The sequence below is a fragment of the Centropristis striata genome, chromosome 6, assembly GCF_030273125.1.
Source record: "Centropristis striata isolate RG_2023a ecotype Rhode Island chromosome 6, C.striata_1.0, whole genome shotgun sequence".
NCBI lineage: Eukaryota > Metazoa > Chordata > Actinopteri > Perciformes > Serranidae > Centropristis > Centropristis striata.
The window spans coordinates 27491396-27516627 of NC_081522.1; the positions used below are offsets into that span (position 1 = coordinate 27491396).

The 25232-nt window shown below is 39.6% G+C and overlaps 1 non-coding gene across 1 annotated transcript; it reads left to right on the forward strand.

Moving 5' to 3' along the window:
- The first annotated feature begins 20710 nt into the window (after positions 1 to 20710).
- LOC131974028 (U2 spliceosomal RNA) lies at positions 20711 to 20908 on the forward strand. Its single transcript, XR_009394601.1, has one exon. It is a non-coding gene; the product is annotated as a U2 spliceosomal RNA (small nuclear RNA).
- The last annotated feature ends 4324 nt before the right edge of the window (positions 20909 to 25232 follow it).

Consider the following 25232-nt stretch of genomic DNA (forward strand, 5'->3'; position numbering starts at 1 on the left):
TACTGGATTATAATAAATAATAAAATTGACTTGGTTTGATTTATGTAATCATAATCCTCAACATAAATGGGAAATTAATTCAGTAATATAGCTTAATTTCTAAGAGACAGAGTTGAGGTGACTGGTGCCCATCTGATCTGGTCTGACTTGTCCCCCCTCCTGCTTGACCCTGCAGGATGCCAGCAGATCTCAGCTGAGATCACAGCAACATTGTGTTTACCTTCATCACAGGCCCTTTGATTCCCTGCGTCCTCTCAGACTTTCAGCTGAGCTCTTAGAGGGTGGACAACAGAAGGGGGACACACAGTGAGAGGAGACCCAGCAGCTCTGACAAGACCAGCAGCTGAGGAACACAGACTCAGATTCTGGACCAGCCTCTGGTACAGACCTGGGCATTGGGCGGCCCGCGGGCCACATCCGGCCCCTTGGCTGTCCTCGTCCGGCCCCCATTTGGTTACCCAGAAATTAGAAATCATTACAACCACAGTGCTCGACTCTTTAATTGATAGTTCACAAGATTTATTTAAAATCATAGCTCCATGAACCTAAAAATAAGACATTCCTTGGTCACCTTGTGAATCCACCGTAAGAGCTAGCAAACATTAGCATTAGCAACAAGCAAACAAGCACGTTTACTATAGTTAAGACAACAAATATAGCCACTAATATGACAGAAGAAAATACACTTTAACAAACCTTGTGCCCCTTTTTCATACTTTATATCAACTTTATATGAATTACGACGCACTCGTTATTATTCACCGTTCGTTTTTAATTTTTACCGTTCTACCTGTTATTTCCTGTCACTACCTTTCAAATTAAAGCACCCGTTTCACACTGGACGCCGCCTTTTCAAAATAAAAGCATGTCCAAAACATGTGTCCCAAAGAAACAGGGGAGTAATGACATCTAGGACAGTTCGGTGCAACATTAGAGTAAAATTTTGACAGTCTGTCATTAGAGTAATGCAACCTGTGGACAACCTTAAACTGGATCAAGCCATGTCTAATACAAAGAGAAGATGTGTGTATACGTTGTATGGCATTTTTCCAAGTATCTTCTGACATTATTTCTCCAACTTCTCCTTCCCATGCTGCCTTGATTTGGTCCCACGTGTCAGGGCAGCTATCCAGAATTAATGCATATATTTTTGATATTGCTCTTTCATTAAATGGATTTACATTAAGGACTAAATACAGTAGGTCTTTGGAGGGTGGAGATGGATATCCAGGGAAAAATTTAGAGGCAAAACTCCGAGCCTGAAGATACCTGAAGTAATGAGACTTTGGTAAATTATGACCTTCACATAGAAATTTAAATGATGCAAAGCCATCGTCCGTGAAAAGGTCTTGAAAGAAGACCAAGCCACTTCTGTGCCAAACAGCAAATGCCTGGTCTATTTGAGAAGGCGCAAAAAGATGATTAGACATTATTGGCGAAAAGCTACATATACCTGTCAAATTAAAATGTTTTCTGAACTGACCCCAGATCTTAATCGAGTTTTGAACCACCAAATTAGAGTTCAGTTCGGGTGTTTTGATTTCTAGTGGGAGAGGGGCAGTCAAGATCGAAATCGGGGAGACTGGAAGTGTAGCTCTCAGTTCCATATCAACCCAGGCCGGGCCCTCCTTGTCTGCGAACGTGGTGATCCAATATGTCAGCTTAACAATATTAGCTGCCCAATAGTAAAACAAAAAATTAGGGAGACCCAAACCACCATCAGATTTAATTCTCTCCAGGCTTGCCTTCTTTATACGTACAGGTTTTTTATTCCATATGAACGAGGAGATAAAGCGGTCCAGCTGAGCAAAATAGGATTTGGGGAGAAAAATGGGGATCATTTGGAATAAATAAAGAAACCTGGGCATTACAGTCATCTTCACTGCATTTATCCGCCCAGCCAGTGAGAATGGGAGTTTCGACCACCTATCCAAGTCAGTTTTGGTACGATCTAAAATAGACCTGTAGTTATGCTGAAAGATAGCCTTAATTGAACCTGCCATTTCTATTCCCAGGTAGGTGAATTTATCATTTTCAATTTTAAAAGGCACATTTTCATAAGTGATCTGTTTTGCCAGATTATTCAATGGAAACAGTATAGATTTTGATAAATTAACTTTATATCCTGATACGCTACTGAATTTTTGCAGCCAGTGGAGAAGGTGGGGAATGCTCTCATTTGGGTCCGATATCTGCAAGAGCAGATCATCAGCATAAAGCAAGGTTTTATGATGTATTCCACCCCTGGATATACTCTTAATCCTGCAATCTGACCTAATAGCAATTGCCAGTGGTTCGATTGCAATGTCAAACAGGAAGGGCGACAGACAGCAACCCTGTCTTGTACCTCTGTAGAGCAAAAAGTATTCTGAGATCAGGCCATTTGTCCTGACTGCAGCCAAAGGTGCTGAATATAGGACTCTGATCCACCTACAGAAAGTGGGCCCCATTCCAAATTTTTCTAAGGCTGCAAAAAGATAGGTCCATTCGATTCTATCGAACGCCTTTTCAGCGTCAAGGCTTAAAATAACTTCCGGCTGCACAGTTGAATGGGGGGAAAATAGCACATTAAATAATCTTCTCATGTTAAAAAATGATTGCCGTCCAGGAATGAAGCCTGTTTGATCTTCATTAATAATTGTGGGAATTACAGCGTCTAATCGCTGTGCGAGGGTTTTAGTTAAAATTTTATAATCGCAGCACAGAAGACTTATTGGCCTGTATGAGCTACACTGTACAGGATCCTTATCTTTTTTTAGTAAGACTGAAATTATGGCCTGGGTAAGCGTCTGTGGTAATTTTCCATTGGTCAAAGATTCATCATAAACAGATTTAAGGATGGGTGCAAGTTTTGAAGAGAATTCCTTGTAAAACTCCATGGGGAATCCATCCGGACCTGGCGCCCTTCCTGCCCGACACGACCTGATGGCATTCACTATTTCCCCGAGCAACAATGGCTGCTCTAAAAGTGACTGAGCATCTGGAGAGAGCTTGGGGATATCAAGCGAGTCAAGAAACAAGTGACTCTCCGACGAGCTGCTATCTACCTCAGATTGATATAGAGTAGAATAATATTGTTTAAACTGGTCATTAATGACTCGGGGGGTGCGGGATATCGAGGCATCACCTGTGTCAATTCCTGAGATCGTTTGCTCAGCAGACTGTTGTTTAAGTTGAAGTGCAAGAAGCCTCCCCGCTTTATCTCCATGCTCATAGTATACCTGTTTAGATTTAAAAATATTTCTTTCGGCTTTCCATGTCATAAGTGTATCAAATTCAGTTTGCAACAGTAATTTCTCCTTAAAAAGATCTGGCGTAGGTGAAAGAGCGTAGCGCCTATCAATATCTGCAATTTTGTCAGCCAGCTCTTTAAATTGTCTGGAACGCTCCTTTGCCTATGTGCCACGTAGGAGATAACTTGGCCCCTAAGGTAAGCTTTCATAGACTCCCACAAAACTCCCCTAGTTACATCCTGAGTGTCATTGATTTCCAAAAAGAAGTCAATCTGATTGTTGAGATATGTTCTAAAATGCTTACACAAAAGTAATTGGGGGTCTAGCCGCCAAGTTCGTTGGGGTGCTACATTGGCCGGAAAAATTAGATCCATCTGCACTGGGCTGTGATCTGACAATACTATACTGTGATATTTGCAATTGGAGAATAAAGGTAGTAGTTGGTTATCGACAATAAAATAATCAATCCTGGAGTAACTGTGATGCACAGGGGAGAAGAAGGAGAATTGCTTCGTAGTTGGATTTTTTATCCGCCAGGGGTCCGACAAGCCATAAGAGCGAAGGAAGGAGTTAATAGCCACTGCGGCTGACGAGAGAGTGTTGTTTGACCTTAGACTGGATCTGTCTAGCTGGGCATTAAGGACACAGTTGAAGTCCCCACCTAGAATTAACTTATAGGAATTAAGGTCTGGGAGAGTTGAAAAGAAATTAAGAAAGAATTGTGCATTGTCCCAATTTGGTCCATAAATGTTAGCCAGTATTATAGGTGTGTTAAACAGCTTGCCCACTACAACAATATATCTACCATTGGCATCTGATATGACTTCAGAGTGTTCAAATGGAATCCCTTTCCTAATTAAAATTGCTGTTCCCCTTGCCTTATAGTTAAAACGTGAGTGATATATTTGTCCAATCCACTTGCAACTTAGTCTTTTTTGGGAATTGATATTCAAATGTGTCTCCTGTAGCAATATTACATCAGGTTTTAATGATTTCAGATGGCTAAATATTTTGCTCCGTTTGACCAAATTATTCAGCCCTTTAACGTTCCAACTAACGAACGAAATTGCTCCTTGTTGATTATTTACATTATCCAGAACCATAACGCAATAATTTGTAATGAACCGGTCCTACATGTTGGCTATATCTGAATACTTCAGTGTATGTTTGAGTCAATCCATTAATCACAAATGAACCCAAAAGAAAGCTGACAAAAACAAACAGATAAACATAGATAAACCCCTTACCATCCTGGATCCCTGGGCTGGTCTTCCTAAACCCTGAGACTGCCCTGAAAACTCTCCTCTCTCTCCTAGGCATATAACACGTCTACACTAACTGAAACTCACACATGAACTCTGCAAAGGCAGAACAAAATAATATAGGGCTTTCCTATCAACAATATTTTGCTGCATGTGTACTGGTACTTATTTGGTCACAGGCTGATCTTAACACTTACAGTTGGAAGATATCCTCACAAGGAAAGAATAAAATCTGATAAAATTAGTTATTATAGTGATAATAAGGGGATTAATTAAATAAACATTAAAAAGTAAAGTAACAGATCAAAACTTAAGCATTAAGCACTTCAATAATGTGGCAGAGAAAAAGGAAAACAGAGAAGAGTATTAACATTATTAAATAAGATATTCTCCACATCACCCTTCACATACTGTAGGAAATTGTGCATAATTATTCTTTTTTTTTTTTTTTTTTTTTTTTTTTAACCCCCATTTACATTCCTCAGATGACAAATGACCTAAAAATGTCACTTAGCCTTGTCCATAGTCCAACATAAAATGCATCCAACTGCAGTGTGGTGACGTTTACCAGTCAACATGTAAATCAGCGCGTGCAGTCTACTGCAATATCAATATGCAGTGTATGATACCTGTGATGGCCCCGTGAATTGTCCATCACTCTCCTTCCGTCTCCCGTGGGCGCAGATTGGTCTCGATGTAGTGCTTTGCCTTGACCGGATCCTCAAAGGATACCTGCTCGCCAGCTGTGTTGGTAATCTTCAGTGTGGCTGGAAACAGGAGCCCGTATTTCACACCCGTGCACCGGCGTAGCAGCCCTCTCACCTCGGTGAAGGCTGCTCTCTTTTTTCTGACGGCAGCCGAGTAATCTGGGTAGATGTAGAAGCGTTTGCCTTTGTGGGTGATCGGACCTGCCCCCATAGCCTTCCGAAGAACATCCACTTTCTCCTGAAAGTAGTGGAACTTGACGATTATTGGCCTCGGGGCACCCCCATCCTTCGGCCGCGGCTGGAGGCTCCTGTGTGCCCGGTCGAGCGTCGGTGTATAGTCGAGGGCGAGCGCTTCCTTCAGCAGGTCGGCCACGGCTTTCTCTGGTCGAATATTTCCAAGTCCCTCATCCACTCCAACTAGTCTGCAGTTATCTCGCCGCTGCCGGGACTCCAAATCTTCGGTCTTCTCTGTCAACCGGGCGACTTGTGTAGACAGAGTGCTAACTTTAGCTTCAAGTACAACAACCCGGTTAGCCTGACCGTTAGCTTCCTCCTCGAGATCATCAATGCGAGTTGAGAGTGTGGCGTTTTCTTTCTGTACTTCTTCGATTACCTTCGTTAACTCTGCGCGCACATTCCGGATATCGTTCCTTAAATCACTCGCCAGGTCATCTATTTTCTTGTGCAGTTTACCTGCAGCCGTCATTACGGACGAGTCGATCCTGGTTAGCACACTCTGCTCCGATCGCTTTATGGCAGCCATGATTGCGTCGAGATCTGGCCCTGACCCCGCTTCCGCAGCCGGATCCACATCAAGCGAGTCTGAGGCGTCCGGCCCTGGTTTCGGTTTTTGAGATTTAGGCATTTCGAGCAGCTTTGAATTACAAAAACACGACAAATTCGAGGAACTTGGTTCTTTTGGGACACGTTTGCACCGGGAAAGACGAGAAGGAGAGGAGGAATATTAATTAAATGTTCAATCTAAGCAGAGCCCACAAAAACACGTCTTCACATGTCGCTGCTCAGCTGCGCCCCCCGAGTATTTACTACTTTTTACTGCTATATTTATATATATATGTATTCTTATCAGTAGCAGCTCAAAACCAGATCATTTACTGTATTTTATGAAGCGATTGAATTAATATTAAGCAGAATTTAGTTCCGAGTTTTGGTCCGGCCCCCGCAACCTTCGTGGTATTGGTCATGTGGCCCCTTGTGAAAATGAATTGCCCACCCCTGCTCTGGTACTTGGCGTCCTAACGATGGCTCAGAGGTGTCCCTGTCCCTCTGCGTCCTGGTGGTCCACACACTTTGTTACATTCTTGTTCCATACAAATGGTGAAGTATCTGTCGAGCATTAACGCCTCCTCTGCGAGACCATTTGATGAGCTGAGTGTTGACAGTTGGAAAAAAACATTCCTGAAGTGCTTAGAAAAACTTTTTCACCCACAAAACTTCATCAGAGATGTTTGAAGAATTGGGAACAGAAACCTGCTTTAAAACTGTTTGTCAGATCAAGTGGTGTGTAAAGAAAAAATAAATAAAAATTTGGGGTGAGATAGATATAGATAGATAGATAGATAGATAGATAGATAGATAGATAGATAGATAGATAGATAGATAGATAGATAGATAGATAGATAGATAGATAGATAGATAGATAGATAGATAGATAGATAGATAGATAGATAGATAGATAGATAGAGATTTTTTTTTAAACTGCTTGAATTCTCCCTCCAGCACGCAGACATTTGCTTTGGATGGAAATGATTAAAGTGATGTCAATGTGTCAAACAGGAAAACAATGTGGGAGGTTCGGAGGTGTGATAATTGTAGCAATCTAGAGGCAGTTAGACAGTTTGACTCCTATCAGCACCAGAGGTGGAAAGTAACTGCGTACATTTACTCAAGTACTGTACTTAAGCACAGTTTTGAGGTACTTGTACTTTACTTGAGTATTTACATTTTATGTAACGTTATACTTCTACTCTAAGACAATTTAGAGGCAAATACTTTTTACTCTTTTACATTTAGCTGACAGCTTTAGTTACTTTTCAGGTCGAGATTTAACATAAATAACTTTTATTTAAAGTGATTAGACATTTTTTTTTATTAAACCTCACAACAGTATATTAAGTAGTTAAAATGAGCCCTACCTTGAGAAAATTAAACTGCTTACAAAAATGTGTCAATTCTGCATAACAAGCACTTTTGATATTTTAAGTTCATTTTGATGCTGATACTTTTGTACTTATACTTCAATAAGTTTTGAATGCAGGACTTTTACTTGTAGTGGAATAATATCACAGTGTGGTATTAGTACTTTTACTGAAGTAAGAGATCAGAATACTTGTTCCTCCCTGGCTCCCCTGACCTTCGCCTACAAAACATCACTTAAAGAGACACAAAAGGACCACAAAGAGACTTAAAACAGCCGCAAAGAAATAATACCATAATATATGATATAAACCATAATTATAGTCCTGGGATAATTTTCTTAATTCAGCCACATATTCAGCAACAGATTCTGTAGGTTTTCTCATGCGGGAATCAAATTTAAATATCTGGACAATTTCAGTTGGTTTGGGATTAATGTGGTTTTTCAGTAATGCTCCCACCTGTGCAAAAGTTTCTTTTCCCCGTTTTGCAGGACTTAACCCTCCAGAGTTCATGAAACCACCTTCAAATTACAATTTTCAAGATCAGATTTTATGTTTTCCTTTGTTTCTTTTGGGCTCAAAATTTTGATCAAGTAAGTCAAAGTTAAAAATTAATTATCAGGACATATAGGTGAGGTTACGCTGAAAAAACTGATACCAACATGGCATGGTAAAGATTTTCTAACAGATTTTCTTAACGCACATAATAGCCAAAGATTTCAGAGGGTTAAGAGGTTTTTCATCAAACTGTAGTTTTGTGCCCCCACCACACTGAGCAATATGGATTTTTTTTAAATCTTCATCTTGAACATCATTTGCAATAAAAAAAAAAAGTGTTCCATAATTTCACAGTATTCCTCCCAAGTTTGCACATTGCAATTAAATGGTGGCAGTGTCCCTATTATTGCAATCTCATCCACGTGTCCTCCTCCCTTCTCCAAGTACTTTGTTCTCAGGGAGTCTTCAAACAATCAGCCAAGTCCTCTTCATGTGCCCCGGCCTCGGTGCAGCAGATCTCCAAAGTATCTTCGTCGCCAACATAACATTGTGGATCAGAATTTGTTACCCTTTATCGGGCGAAGAACTATATTTGGTAACTTCAGTGGATATCTAAATGGGGTCCCCATGTCTCTCTGTGAGGTCGTAGAACCACATGGATTTATTCAAGCTAATCAGCAAAGATCAGGCTACGTCACAGATGGTGACGACATGACGTTTGACCAAATATTTTGAGAAAAAAGTTGTAAATTTACTAGATTAAAGTGGCAAATCTAGGAGAAAAAAAGTTGCAGATTTAATAGATTTAAAGTGGCAAATATGCGTGAAAAAAGCCGCAGATTTACAAGAAAAAAGTGAAAAAAGCTACTTTTTTCTCACAGATCCACCACTTTAAATCTCATAAAACTACAAAAATTTTTCTTGTAGATTTGCCACTTTAATCTCGTAAACTTTTTTCTCAAAATATTACCCCCCTCCCCCGGGTCCGTATGCTGTTTTACACATTCTGGCAGTATGTAATATCCTCCAATATTCTCTAGGGTTGAAATTTGGAATTTGCAAGTATTTCATTGAGTGCCCTATTAAGGGTTAAAGGAGGACACAGGGCTTCAGGAATAGTTTCTTGTGGCTTTACTCAAACATTTGGCAGCATAGACATTACACCATACGCCACCAGGGGGCATCTACATTACCTTTCGTGACAGGTAACTTTCTGCCAGGTAACACACACTTTATTCCCAAAAGCTCCCTCTAGGGTAATACCAAATAACAATCTCAGGATATTACAGACATGAAACTATGGAAAGATACATAAGAACAACAAAATAGAGGCAAACACTGTGGGGGCCTGTTGTCTCATAATCTGTCCGTGCTCTCCTCACAGAGAGGAATTTATAATATCAACAGTGTTTTATGCCTGAATGTTTTTTTGTTTTTTTTTAAATAAACAGCAAATAATAACAAACACAAAATGACAAATGACACAACATGACATCTAACAAACTCTACACAAACTCTTGCACTGTTGTACACCACACAGAATAAACAGTCTTTTGTCTGTGCTATCTTTTATTATTATATATGGTGTTTTTGGATGAATATTACTGCTGCATTAATGTGTACGTTGTATTTCACTTCTATTTAAGGTTACATTCATTTAAACTCTTTTATACACTGTTAGGGTAGTTTAATCTTAAGAATCTTAAAATAAAATGATCGTGTTTGTAGCTTCACTGCCCTGTGAGAACCACATATAACTAAAAACTCAGAAAAACAGCTGCTTGTAGGACAATCTTCTCAAGACATAAAGGAAATCTTTTTATTACAAACATTGAAAACCAACATGTGGAGATACATGGTTTTAAATGAAGAGGATAAAAAACTGTAGTCTGAAAATAAACTAAAGCTGTGAGACAAATGTAGTGCAGTAAGTAGGAGTATAAAATAACATAAAATGGATACACTTAAGTAGAGTGAAAGTACCTTGAATTTTTACTTAAGTGCTTGAGTAAATGTACTGGTAGTAATGACGGATCAGCAGGGTAAAATTTAAGGCTCAAACATGTAAGATGTGATCATCTCCAGAGCGCCGTGTTCCTCTCATCGCTCAAAGCTGAACATACACTGTAAAAAAAAAAAGTTTTTACGGTAAAAACAATGGCAGCTGCGATTGCCAGAACTTTACCGTATTAAATACGGTTTAACTTTTTTTTTAAATATTACAGTAAAAAGATATTGGCACTGTTGATTTCACATTTAAGATTGCCATTTTATTCAATTTTTTTTCCGTATAAATAAAACATTTTTCCATCAAAAGAAATACTGTTCTGCCATATTATTGACAGGAAAATACTTTATAAATGCTGAAAACGCTAAATATTACAGTATATTTTTGTTAGAGATAAGGTGTTTAGTACATTTAACAGTGAGAAAAAGTATTTTTACAAAAATAAATTAATATATATAGTGTCATCATATATAGTGTGTATGAAGTTACAGTATGTCTGAAAGTAGTGTTTCATAAAAGTAACACTGTTTCAGTATATTTTTGTTAGATTTATGGTGTTTAGTACATTTAACAGTGAGAAAAAGTCTTTTTTACAAAAGATAAATGCAAAAGTGCAGTGTTGGCTTGTATATTACAGTATATATTTTTGTTACAAAGTGTATTTTACAGTGGAGAATTTTTTTTTTTAAACTAAAAATACTGTTTGGCTGATATATACATTTATGGTGTTTCATTGTTACTGAAACTGATTTAACACATTTATCATTTTACGGTCTTTTACTGCCAAGGTTTAGCAGTTTTTCACGGTAAAATCCACAGACATTTTTTACAGTGTACTAGTCAGCAGAGCTGTTTAGAATCTTTTACACGGCTGAAGAATTTCCTCAGTCATGGAAACTGAACCCAAGTGTGATCCAGCTTCCTGCCTTCTTCCTCTTCTGTTTCCTCCGTCAGTGTGGAGCAGCAGCAGCAGCAGCAGCAGCATGGTGGAGCGTGGCTGTGACAAAAGCAGAGGAATGCTGGCGTTGGCTACAGTAAAGAGCATCTAGCTTCAGCCTCTGAGCTGTAATTGTAACATGCTGGTCATAAACACTGAGGGGCGAAGACGAGGGAGGCCCCCAGGAACGAACAGCGATCAGGTTTCAGCACCATGATGAATTCTACATCCCGAGGTGTACAAGTGGAGACACAAACTGCTGTTAACAGCAAATAAACCAGCAGCAGAAGGAAAATAACACTTTCTGAATATCAAGTGAATGTTTATGTTTTTGAGGAGATTACAGTGGTGGAGAGTAGATTTACAGGTATTTGAGCTTTACTTCAGTATTTCTAATTAATACTACTTTTTTACTTTACTAGATTCTCCTGAAGGCTTTAATTACATTTCAGATTAACCCTTAATAGGGCACTCAATGAAGCACCTCATCAAATTTCAACCCTAGAGAATATTGGAGGATATTACATACTGCCAGAATGTGTAAAATAACATACGGACCCAGGGGAGGGGGGTAATATTTTGAGAAAAAAGTTTACAAGTGGCAAATCTAAAAGAAAAAAATGTGCAGATTTATGAGATTTAAACTGGTGAATCTGCGAGAAAAAAGTTTCTTTTTTCCCACTTTTTCTCGTAAATATGTGACTTTTTTCGCACAGATTTGCCACTTTAAATCTCTTAAATCTGTTACTTTTTTCTTAAATCGGAGACTTTTTTTCTCGAAATATTACCCAAAATCCGACATGGGGACCTCATTTTGAATATCCGCTGAAGTTACCAAATACGGTTCTTCGCCCGATAAAGGGTTAAGAGTTCAGATAAAATATGACTCTGTGTTGAATATTAAACCAGTGGTTCACAATATTTTTGACATGTGACCTCTCATATGAAAAGCAGTGTGTAATTGAGGCCCTTTATCTTCAGATCTCTTTGACTTTTTGTCAGTTTCATCAAAGCTAAATTTTCCCTCTTACCTCTTCAAATATTTTCATTTGAATAAATGTTTAACCCCAAATCCTGTGTCCAATTGGGTCGAATAACAAATGATTCATGAGCATGTTGGGAAATCGGTGAGCTGTAGTTACCACTTATGGCCATGGGGGCGCTCTTCAGCAGAATTTAAAAAGGTTATCACAGGTCATTGTGTGCTTAGAGGGGACAGTAGAAGTATTCAAATCCTTTACTTCAGTCAAGTAAAAGTAAACCTGAAACGTAACTAAAGCTGTCAGCTTAATGTAGTGGAGTTGAAGTATAAAGTTACATAAAATGGAAATATTCAAGTAAAGCACAAGCACCGCAAAATGTATTTGACTTATTATTAATAGTACTACCTTTAAATTAAATAACATATTATCATTGTTGATTAAACTACCCAGCCTCTTGGAATTAAGGCTTTATTTGTGACAAACTTTCTTGACAAAGTCAAATATGTGATTACTTTATTCCGCCACTGAGTGAAGGATGATAAAAGGCAAGTTATCTTCAGAGTAAGAAGCACATTGATTTTATTACTTTACAGTTATATATTTTGTATTTTCATGTAAACAAGTCAATATGTGATGATTGATAATGAAGCCACAGTACTGTGATGATGTTAACTCAGCCCCTCTGGGACTGTCACGCTTAATTATTCAGGTTTTAACCTGCAACTTCTGTCCAAAGTAGAAACTTCCCTCCCAGATGAGCTCATCAGCCTCCTGAAGAAAAAACAGATCCAACACTCAGACACTCTACTCCTCTTTTCTTTTTCTTTTTTTGCCATTAGCCTCTTGGCACACGGTTCACTCTGTGTTATGGATTTTGTCCCTAGCAGCACCTGCTGGCCTGCCAAAATCTGCCCTTAGCCCCAAACAAAGGTTTTTAAGTAGCAGAGCGTCGGAGCAGGATGACACATGAAAGTTCAGAGAGCGCTGGTGGCTCTCAGAGAGACGAAACACGAGCTTGTGTTTTTCCAAAACAGAATTATGGAAATAGAAAATGGAAGTGGAAGAGATTTGATGCGATGAGGCCCTGTGTGTGTGTGTGTGTGTGTGTGTGTGTGTGTTTGTGTCAGTATGTGTGTGTGTGTGTGTGTGTGTGTGTGTGTGTCAGAGGAAGTCAAAACCAGTTGGCTGTCAGCTCCATTTGGCTCCTCTCACACTCTCTCCATTTTCTCATAGAGAGCCATAAGGAAGGCCTCAGTATGACCAGTTCCCAGAATGTCTCTCTGCTGTTCCCAACGGTTACAATTCACCCACCACCCCCCCACCCCTCCTCTCCTCCCCCCTCACAACTCCCCTGAGCCCTCATTTAAACCCATTTAAACCCTCCGATATGACTGGGATCAAGTGTCCTGCAGCTTGTCGGACAGAGCAAGGCACTCTGGCTGCTGAGGTCGAGGGTTTGAGTCTCACTGGGGCCGCAAGTATCTGCACTCAGACTACTGCAAGGTGCTTCACATGGGACACGTCAGGCGATACGCTCTGTAGAAGCACCTCTTGTGTTACAGGGACAATTTTCCATCTAATATTTAACCCATAAGAAGCCATGGTGACACACGTGTAACAAACATTTTAAATGTTCTAGAAGCTCCCATATTCAGCTTTCAAGACTGTGTGACTGTGACAAGAAGTGACTTCTCCAAAATGTGGGTGTGACTGGAAACAGAAATGTGTAAAAGTACGTAGCTAGTATCAAAAAGCTTATTTTACTGTCCCTACAGTAAACGTCACATCAGGCTTTTAACCTAAAAATCGAAAACCTGATGTGACGTATACAAAAATGGTAATAGGCCACTCAATTATTTTCACTGTTTAAATTATTTTTAAATTAGTATATGCTCTGCTGTTCAATGTAAAGTACATTTGACCAAATATAAATTAAAAATAATCATATCCTATCCTGTCACAGTTTTGGTATATGTTGTGGAGATGCAAAGAAAAAGGCAAATTTGTGTTTCTGTAAGCAGAAAAGGTGTCTAGTTTATTTATTTTAGAGTAAGAAATATCATAAACATAAATTCCATAAACGCCCAGTTTAACGTATATGTCACATGACAGATCTTTGACATTTAGGGGTAGAATTTTTTTTGTTCTAAAATATTATAAATTAGTTCTATGTGGTCCACTTGGTCTGCGGTTCCTTCAAGGATAAATAAGTCTGGGTTCTTATGGGTTAAGCTTATTGTAGGTGACAGGTGAAAGTAAACTTAGTGCATATTCCTGCGAAAAGTACATTCAAGCCTCTAATATGACCCATTTTATTTTCATTTTCTTTGTGCATTTTGAAGATTTGCATGAGAAACACCAAAATTTGATAAAACTTTTGAAAATGCTCTAAAAAAAATTCTCATTTCGAAAAACAGTTAATGTGGTAAACAGAAGATGGAAACAATTTTTTGGGATAAGTTCTGACGTAGTGAACATTTAAATAACATGACAGCTGTTTGTGCTTTGCCGGAAAAAACAAACAAAGAAGAAGAAGAACCATTTCCCCTTGTGGGCGGCCAAAATTGTCCGTTCAGCAACCTCTTTTTTGTTGTTGTTGTTGTTTTCTCTCTACTTATTCTCCTGTTTACTGATGGATTAGTCTATAGCGATACATTACACTGCTATCTTCTGACCAAAGTGTGTTTATGCAGCTTTGTTTATTTGTTGTAAACCAGTTGATGGAAACGTCCCTAATTCACATTTTCTTTAATACGACATTTCAAAGTTTGTTTCGACTTTAATGGAAACACAGCTAGTCTTTCCTAAATTAGGGCTCCTACTGGTGGCAGGATATCAACATGTCCTCACACCTAAACACAAAGGTTGCACTTTAAAAAAAGGGTTAATATTTTGAAATAGTAAGCTTGTTAGTTAGATTTGGGCACCATAACTAGGCCTACTGATTAGTGACTACAGATGAAAAATAGCCTCTGTGCTAAAAATGTCTTCTTCTTTTTTTTTTTTTTTTAACCATGTATGTTTATTACTTTGCACTCTCAAATAAACTTAACTAAATTGCTTGTTAACAGCAGACCAAACACAAAGCAAGTAATAATATAATGATTTATTAATAATATAACAGTCTAGAAACAGTGTTTCTGCATTACAAATTATTTTGGACAATTTGGATGCAGGAATTTTACTTTTAGTGGAGTTTTTTTAGACTGCGGTATCAAAGTAAAGGATCTGAATACTTTTTCAGTAGTATTTCAATAAAGTCTCTATCAAAACAAGTTCAGATTTCAGTTCACTGATACATTCAACTGTTTATATTATTACAATGTTTGAGTTTCAGCCCCATAAACTTCCACCTGCTTCAGTCAGTGCCCGTTGCTCTGCTCTGTGGCCGCCTGAATACCTTGAATGTTCTGTAATGGTGTTTCAGGCTCTTAATCAGACATTTTCTTTTCCCCGGGTCAGTGGATTTAGACAAACCGCAGGATATAATCCCGTTTTCCACTCACAGATGAATCCGTGAACCCGGCAAATTTTGTCCTCTAAGTAGAGGAGGCGCCGTCCTGCCCTCCGCAGCCCGGCAAGCAGCCAGGGCTGGGTGGGGGGTCCCCGGCTCCAAACACACCAGGAACAGCAGGAACAGACCAACAGGCTTTCTGAGGAGAGTGTGTGTAGGTGTGTGTGTGTGTGAGAGAGAAAGAGAGGGAGAGAGAGGGAGTGAGCAGTGTGATGAAAGAGAAGAACAAGCTGTGAGAGCCAGTCTGACTGCTGGAGGACAAAAACGTTTTTGGAATTTTTGAACAACTTTTACCTTTAAGATTCAACACTCACCCACATTTAACATGAGACTGAAGCTCAATGCTACATTTTTACACCCACATGTCAAGGACATTACTGTGCTGTTTTGAAAAGCCTGCAGTCTTCTGGGAAATATTTTGATATTGGATCCCTGAAACACGGCTAAGAAACGGCCTTCGATACCAAAATGCCTGCAGGTTCGAAATGAAATCGAGCGTGCAAGGCAGTATGGGTATACCCAGGCTAGGAGATATTTGCATCTGCATAGCAATTTTGTTGTTCGTGCAATCAAAACAAAATGGGTTTAATAGCAAAACTACTTGACACTGCAATGAAAAAATACAAAAAATAAGTAAAATAAATGTGTGACCAAAAATGTATTATTGCAGATCAAAAACTTTCAACAAGATCTCCAACCTAAACGACAGAAAACGTGGTTCGTCAATACCCATAGCGACCCATATGATCGTTTCGTTCTAAAAATAGCGCACATGTCATTTTTTTAACACATACGGTTCATAGTTCTAAAAGAAAAGGCTGCAGTTTTGTTAAATTTATGCCACAAAACCTGACCTTGGTTTATGGCAAAAAACTATTTTATAAAAGGCATTATAAAAGATAGTATCAAAAGTAAACAAATGTATGTAAATTCTGGAAGAGAAGTACACGGTCGGCAATTAAGTTGGAATTAATTTGTTTTCAGGTACAGTCTTCTGTGAATTGTTTTTTCATTTTCATTGTGATATGTTTGGAAGAGATTGATTAATAAAGTTTTTAAAGTTTTATATCTGTCAAGAATAAATCCCATTGCCACAGTCATTTCATATGGAAAGAGGTAAAATAAAAAAAACAACGTTTTATTCCTACTTAATATAACCAGAAGGTCGCCAGTTCAGATCCCAGGACTGACAGTCCAAGGACTGAAGTGCACTTGCCCATTTTGACCACGTGTCAACCATCTCTAAGCAATATTTCTTCCCTTTTGCTGGTGAAAGTTCTATAAAATCCATCATCAAATGTTCAAATGGTCTGTCTGGTGGTGGGTGTGGGTGCGTTGGGTGTTGCACAAACCATACATCCCTCCTTTTGACACATGGTCCAATCCATGATCTGACACCAAAACAACATCCTCACCTATTTCTCTACGCCGATCTTTGATGGGGAATGATGAGCAGGAGATTCAGCTCTTGCGTTCCCTAGAGCAGCTAGCTCTCAACCTTGGGGTCGGGACCCCAATTGGGGTTGCGAGACGATTTCTGGGGGTCGCCAAATCATTTTGGAAGTCAGCTCTGTCTCCACTGTGTTAAAGTTTCCATGTGTTAATGTGTTTTAGTCTTTTTGGTCACTTAATGTCTTTCTTTAGTCATTTTGTGTGTGTGTGGTTTTAATTTTGTGTCTTTTTTGTGTCTTTTTTTGGTCATTTTGTGTCTTTTCTGGTCATTTTGTGTCTTTTTTGATCATTTTTTGGTAATTTTGTTTCCTTTTTTTGTTCATTTTGTTTCTTTTTTGGGTGATCTGAACTGTGTGTGTGAGATTCTGTTCAGTGAGCAGGGGGTTGCGGACAACATGCATGTTAAATTGGGGGTCGCAACTCCAAAAGGTTGAGAACTACTGCTCTAGAGAGACAGAATCTAAGTTGTGAATATGGGCAAAGCATTTACAAACAGCAATTGAGGTTGGGAGCAAGATGGCACCTAGAAGAGCTGCGACTTGTCATGGTGGAGAATAGGAATGGGCCACATGTTATTGTTTACGATATATTGTCAAAAACATCCCCCACGGTAAGAATATGTCATCCCACGATAAAAACGATAAATTAAATTCCCATTGATGACCTATGTAAGTGTGCAATACACTCGCAGCCCAACATGTGTGAAATATAAACACCAACTTCTAAAGTTGGTGTGTTTCAACACAGGCGGAATTACACTACTTTTGCATTTTTTTCATCAAAATAATTGCAAAAATGTGAGTATAAGAATATGAATATGAAAACATTTGCAATAGTACTGGAAACACTTTATTGTCTAATCCAGCTATTCTCAACCTTGGGGTCACAAGATGATTTCTGGGGGTCGCCAAATCATTTTGGAAATCAGCTCTGTCTCCACTGTGTTAAAGTGTTCATGTGTTAATGTGTTTTAGTCTTTTTTTGTAATTTTTGTAAAAGGAAAAAAAAATATCATTTTGTGTCTTTTTTGGTAATTTTGTGTCTTTTTTTAGTCATTTTGTGTCTTTTTTGGTCAATTTTTGTCTTTCTGTGGTCATTTTAAGTCGTTTTTTGGTCATTTGATTATTTTTTGGGTAATTTTGTGTCTTTTCTGACAAATCCCAAAGTATCAAGTTCTTACTTTCCAAGGAGTCTCTGGCTTGAAGCTGACTGTTACACACTCAGGAGGTCAGGATGGACCTTTACACTCATAGCAAAGGACTTAAATTAAAAGTAACAATAAAATATAAAAAAAATCTATACAAATGCACAGACAGAGAGATGGTTTAGTTGTTGTCTGCTTCATTATTTGTTCAAAATTCGTCGTATCAACTGAGTTTATGTGATCTGAACTGTGTGTGAGATCTGTGTGTGGGGTCGCGGACAACATGCATGTTAAATTGGGGGTCGCCACTCAAAAAGGTTGAGAACTACTGGTCTAATCAACAGTACTGGTGTTGATCCTTGTCATGTCAGTGTTTAAATTTTCCTAAAAAAAAAAAACAGACCTGAAGCTGGACTATCTTACCTCACAGTGGCCTGATTACAAAATACATCAAACGCCTCACATGTGTAAAGAATGTATTTCTGCCATCTCTCTCTGCATATATCTATGTCATTAATCATTGTTTAATTTCTGCCACATAACACTGCGCCATCCATTTACTCTCCATCCCTCACTGGACCACACTGCACTATATTTGTCTCCTTAATGAGGAAGGGGGCATTCCAAAGGCTTTCTGGGTAATCACAGCATCTGGCACAAAAGGCATCCAGGCAGGGGGATTGTGGTGGAGCATCTCACCGGGCCTCAACCGCCACACTCAGATTTACTTTCCTCCAATGTCAGAGGACAACAACATCCTTCAAACGGTCAGGGTTTATTTCATCCGATGCAGTTTACAACATAAAGACGAGGGTTATGGTCCCTGTAACGAGGCAGACTGTGGTGTCGGGTACCGGCTGTGAAACTGGGCGCCGCCACAGTCTCAGATGTCCCGCGCTCTGATCAGTGATTGTATTTACCTTTTCTCTGTCTTCCCTCCATTAAGGGCGGTAATGAGGCGAGTTGTGAGCTGAGGAGTTCTCCGCTGATGACGATCCGGAGGATTCTTAACAGACAGCTGTTGGTGCAGTCTAACGAGAGGTCCTGCTGATCTGTTTGACAGCTGTGACCCGCTGCAGGCCAGCCCAACGCCGGCCCAACCCTGCTCACTGAACATGTCACACCTCTGATGAGATGAGACTTAACACAGATTGTTTTAAAAATGTTGTATTGCAAGTTGAGAGTAAGATATTTCAAAACTCCTCTGGTAAAAGCTACTTATGATAACTGTTCCCCCCTGTGTTGGAGGTGTTGTGGTATAACAGGGGACTTTTCCCACATCTTCTGGGATTGCCTTAAATTGCAAAACTTTTGGGAGAATGTGAAGCAACAAATATGTGAGATTTTGAATTTAAATAGACCAATTGAACCACAGCAACTAATTTTGGGTACTGTATCATTAACGGATTTAGGGAAAAATAGTGTGTTTATGCTCAGGGTTCTTTTATTGATTGCACATAAAATAATCACAGTAAATTGGCTTAAGCCTTGTCAAACCACATTGGACCAGTGGTCTCAAAGGCTTAAGGATGTAAATTGTATGGAACACATAACTGCAAACCTTCGACTTAACACGGACTTGTATCTTGAAAAGTGGTCACGTGTTATAATGTATTTGGAAAGGTGAGAATACTGTCTCTGTTCAACTGGGCTAGATGGTGTTTTTATTTTTCTATTATTTTATTATTATTATTATTGTGTTTTTTATTACTATTACTAATAAGATCTACAAAGAATATTCCTTCACCTCTTTGCTAAATAGCAAAGAGGTGAAGGAATATTCTTGTCCTTGTATTTTGTCAGTTTGATACCAATATGAGGATTGATACTTGCCATAATGTGTGAGACTCTAATAAAGTTCTAATAAATGTAAAAAAAAAAAAAAAAAAAAGTTGTTCTGCTGTCACTCAAGATAATCCACAGACCTTGATGTGATCAGTTTCACATAATGGAAAGAAAATAGTTTAATCAATTAATTAAGGCACATTATAAAGGGGAACTACACTTGAGGGAAGTGCTGTCACTTGAGTCAGCATCATCTCTGCTGCAGAAGAAACACACTACCTTTGCTCAAAATAAATAGGATTCAAAAGATGACAAATTTGGTCTGATGCCCTCCAAGAGGAATAAGTGGAATAAAAAGGAAGTTTCTTCTGAACTTTCAGCAGTGCTTCACTGATTCAGTACTTTACTAAATTATAATATTAGACTGTGTTACATCCACTGACCAAACCCAGCCAGCAGACAATAACATGACAATCAGAAAATCAAACAAAGTCAAAAGTGAAGTGAACAATTATGATTTATTTTACAACAACAAAAGAAAGACACACTAAGGTGGGGGAGGATGGGACAAGTGATTGTGCCAAAAGAAAGTTGAAACAAATATAACAAAAGAAGGCCTATCTAAACTAGTTGTGAAGTAAAACAAACAAAAGGCCAAACTAACTTCTCTACAAAAAAAGGCTTCTCAAAACAATACAGGGGTGGCACAACCAATAAACTAATGGAGTAACATAAAATAATGTACGTGAATGCAAAATGTACAGGGTACCCCCAACTCACCTAGTCCCCACCTCACCACCACAAAATAGCACTAACAAATCAAATTCAAATGTCAAAACACCAGTCTCAAAGACAGAGGCTGTATCCCAATGTCAAGGATCCTTCCTTGGTAGGATCCTTCCTTTGGAGTCGGGTCCTCCGGAGGCGAGGCAAGAGTCCTTCCTTTCACTGGTGTAACGCACAAATGGGACAGCCTTCAGAGTGTGCAGCTGTGCGTCATTGCGTAACTGGACGTCCTGCTTAAATTCAGCGCCGCTCTCAGCCTTTTGGCTAAGATCAAGTGTAGTGTCTGTTCTTATCAGTTTAATAAAAATAAATAAATACATAAATAAATAAATTCAGCGTCGCAATTTCAAAATCAGTTCATGACATGGATGTGTCTTTGGCATCAGCACTCTGACACATATTTGTAAAAATGGAAGAAGATGCTTTAAGGTTGAATCTCCACGATTTAGCAAGTAAAAGCCACAAAGTGGATTAAACCTGAATATTTAACTGATCCTGGCTGAATTTGGCCGCTACTTAGTTTCATAACAGCAGCGGAGCATAATCATCATGGAGATATGTTCTGTGATTTTTTATTTTTTATTTTACAGTACAGTACAATAGCAGTTATTTATAAATAACAATAACGGATAATAGCGGACTTTCGGTCCCTGTTAACACAATAAAGAAATGTATAACTTTCTGAATGGCATAGTTGCACATAGTACATCATCATCGGACGCATATAAATTAATTAACAATAACTTTAGCGACTGAGACAGCATTAATTAACTTAACCGGCAATGCATTAAGATGACGTTTATTATCTTTAGCTTAATATTCTGGCATTTGTTTATGTATATGTTTTTGCTTGACTTTGTTATGTGACGTAAGTTATGTGACAACATTCAGTGTAAACTGATAATACTTATTTAAATACATATTGCGCCGCCGGCACCGCTGTTTTTACGCTCGCCATTTTTAAATCTCCCGGTAGACCGGTGTGTGCAATGCTTTATGGGTAGTCGGAGTGCACGGAGGACACACACATGCATCCTTGGAATTTGGGCAAAAGAAGGACTCTGTCCTCCGGAGCATCCTCGACATTGGGACAGTCCTTCGGCGGATGTTGATGACGTAGTGTCCTTCAAATCCAGCCGTTTGAGCATCCTTCCTTGACATTGGGATACAGCCAGTGACACAACAAAAACAAGATGGCCACGGTGATCCTCACAATGGTCCCATTTCAGCCTGAACACACCACCTCTGATTGGCCAGCTCCACAGGTGGAAATCAGCTTTCCAGGTGGATCCCAATCAGAGGAGAGGCAGAAACACAAACAGTCCTCTGGCATGTAACAGACTGACACTCATTATCATCCTGTTTTAACACACACACAGCCTCACAAAGAACAGATGACAGAGACAGTTAACGACAGTTAAATGACCAAAATTGTTACGCTAAACACACAAGACACAAATAAAATAGAGTCACACTAGAATAAAAACTAGAGTTGGATGACGATTTCACACACAATCACATTATAACAATCATGATCACATTTATGTTGGTTTTTCTTTGTTTACTTTGGTTCAAAATGTTGATCCAGTATGTCAGAATAAAAAAATCATTATTAGGTCATGAAGATGAGGTTGTGCTGAAGAAAATATACCAACATGGCATTTAAACATTTGTGGTGTATACAGGCAGGGCCGGTTCTAGCCCATCCCCCCCCCCAGAAATGGCATTTTCTGACAAATCAGGAGAAAATAAACTTTGTTTGAGACCTGTTGCTGTCTCAGCAACTCACGCTCACAAAGAGAGTGGCAGTGTTACACGAAGTTTCAGTGTCATAACACCCTAGCTCACTATTTTATCCATTCATCCATCCATCCATTCCAGACACCCCTCTCCCCAGCCACAACGTCCAGCTCCTCCTGGGGGACGTTCCCAGGCCAGGCGAGAGATATAATCCCTCCACCGTGTTCTTGGTCTTCCCCGGGGCCTCCTACCAGTTGGACGTGCCTGGAGCACTTCTAACAGGAGGCGCCCGGGAGGCATCCTTACCTGATACCCAAACCACATCAGCTGGCTCCTTGCGACGCAAAGGAGCAACAGCTCTACTCTGAGCTCCCTCTGGATGTCTGAGCTCCTCACCCTATCTCTAAGGCTGAGCCCAGCCACCCTACGGATGAAGCTCATTTCGGCCGCTTGTATCTGCAATCTCGTTCTTTTGGTCATTACCCAAAGCTCATGACCATAGGTGAGGGTTGGAACATAGATGGACCGGTAAATCGAGAGCTTTGCCTTGAGACTCAACTCCTTTGTCACCACGACGGTCCAGTATAACACCAACATCACTGATGTCGCTGCACAATACCGCCTGTCCATCTCACGCTCCGTTCCCCACCCAGAGGGGGCAGTCCACCGTTTTCCGGCAGTGAACCATGGCCTCAGACTTGGAGGTGCTGACTCTCATCCCTACCGATTCGCACTCAACTGCAAACCGCTCCAATGAGTGCTGGAGGTCCCGGTCTGATGAAGCCAAAAGAACCACATCATCTGCAAAAAGCAGAGATGCAATTCTAAGGTCACCAAACGGGATCTCTTCCTCCCCCCGGCTGCGCCTTGAGATCCTGTCCATGAAGACCACGAACAGAATCGGAGACAAGGGGCAACCCTGGCGGAGGCCAACACCCACCGGGGAACGTGTTTGACGTTGTGCCGAGTATGCGGACACAGCTCTCACTTTGGTTATATAGGGACCGGATAGCTTGTAGCAACCAGCCCGGTACCCCACTAAATCTGACTTTAAGCTGTGGAAATGTTAGCAAAAGATAATATAATTATTTTTGATGGTCACGATACTTCTAAAGAGTGTCGGGAGAGGTGACCACGCCCACCAGTAGACAGAAAGTGTTTACGATTTTATTGGATCGGCAAAGCTTGTAATGTGCTATCTTCCTTCCATATCCAGTATATTTGTTTGTGTTCATTACATCCAATTAAGAGTTTAAGATGTTGAATCACAAAAACACATTAGTTCGTTTCTACATTAAAATGATCCAACACACATGCACCAAGCTTGCTTTTATAAAATCCAAACAGCAGTAACATTTTAAATTTCTCCAGAAAATCTGACTTGATATTCAACCTATACTTGAATATCAGCATCAGCAACATAAATATCAGATCCTGAGCAGCGTCTTTGATTCCCTGCAGGCGTCAGATGATCTGTTTTTGTTCTGTTTCGTGCACCAGCTCTCCTGTCTGAAGCATGGGACATATTTATAAGCTGGGTCATGTGATGAGAGACAGGAATTCAAACATGAGGCGGTGGTCCTGAGTGAAAAAAATGTCTTCCAGAAAAAGAGAAGAGAAGAGAAGAGAAGAGGAGAGGAGACCTTTGACCTTTAACAAGTCCTTTATTGGTCCAGTTTTATAATCACAAAAACAAATGCAAGGAAATTAGACATACGTCCCTGTCACTCCACAAATAAAGTAAATAAATAAACAATAAAATAAAATATATATATTTAGATATAAACATACATACACACACACACACACACACACTCACACACATATATACATACATACATACACACACATACATACAAACATATTCATACACATACATACCCATACACTTTTTTGGAAACTGAGGATGAGTGATTCCTGCGAAACACTGCACAAAATGCCTCCAATTCCCCAAGTAGAAATAAACTCTGCCACTTCTGACACCATTATATAATAAACAAATTCTATTTTAATATGTGCAGCCACTAGACCTTTAGCATCAGCTCAATGTTGGTAGATCCTGTTCCCATTTTTTGATTCCTCCTTGTGAGCCAAATGCTCATCTTAGCCTGGCCCAACAAGAAATGAATCAAACAGACAGGATACAAAGACTGTCTATTATTTTACCCAAATATATATTTCATTACAGTGTCACTTAAATGGGAAAATGCACATATTTAGGGGGACCAACAACATTGATATTGATGAATAAGATCTTCATTCACTTACATAAATGCAAACACATCCTGGAAAGGAGGTTGACAAACAAGGCAACTGGTACTGAACATACCCTGTGGACACACATCAAAGACACACATGGATTTTATATTGTACAGATGTGTCAAAAGAAGTGCACTGTCAGTCCAAGACAATTGTGATTATATTTCAACTTACTTCACTTTCTTCAAAATTAACTTCTGTCCGACCTCCCGTGTCATTCTCACCGGCACCGCCAGTCCGGATTCTTTTCTGGCCCTTCTGGAGCCACGCCAACATATGTGACCAAGATTTGTTCACTTATCCATTCTGCCGTAGGCTAACAGAACTGGTTTCGACCACAGAGGGTTTCGACTTGCGCTGTTGACCGCAAGATCTCTCCGTCACGTCCTTTCCAGCACACTCGACTCACAAGTGCCAAATATAAAATACTGTTCACTCTTTCAAGATGTGATATATTGTCTTATAAGTTATTGTTTGGGTGTATGGCTACTTGTTATTCTTCAAATGTATTTTGTTCACTGCCCGAGGGCAGGTGTGTGGCGTGTCCCGGTGCACACTGGGTAATGTAGTATAGCCATAGGAGTAGAGAGAAATAAAACAGGACAGGGTACTATGAGCTCATGAGAAGTCCCAGTACGGCGTAAAAAGTCCCAATACGCAAGAGGCTAAAATCGAGTGCTGGTACTCCGTACCGGAGAGTACCGGCCCACTTAATGCACTGCTTCCACCTAGACAAACTATCTAACATGCCATCCCAGTTTTTCT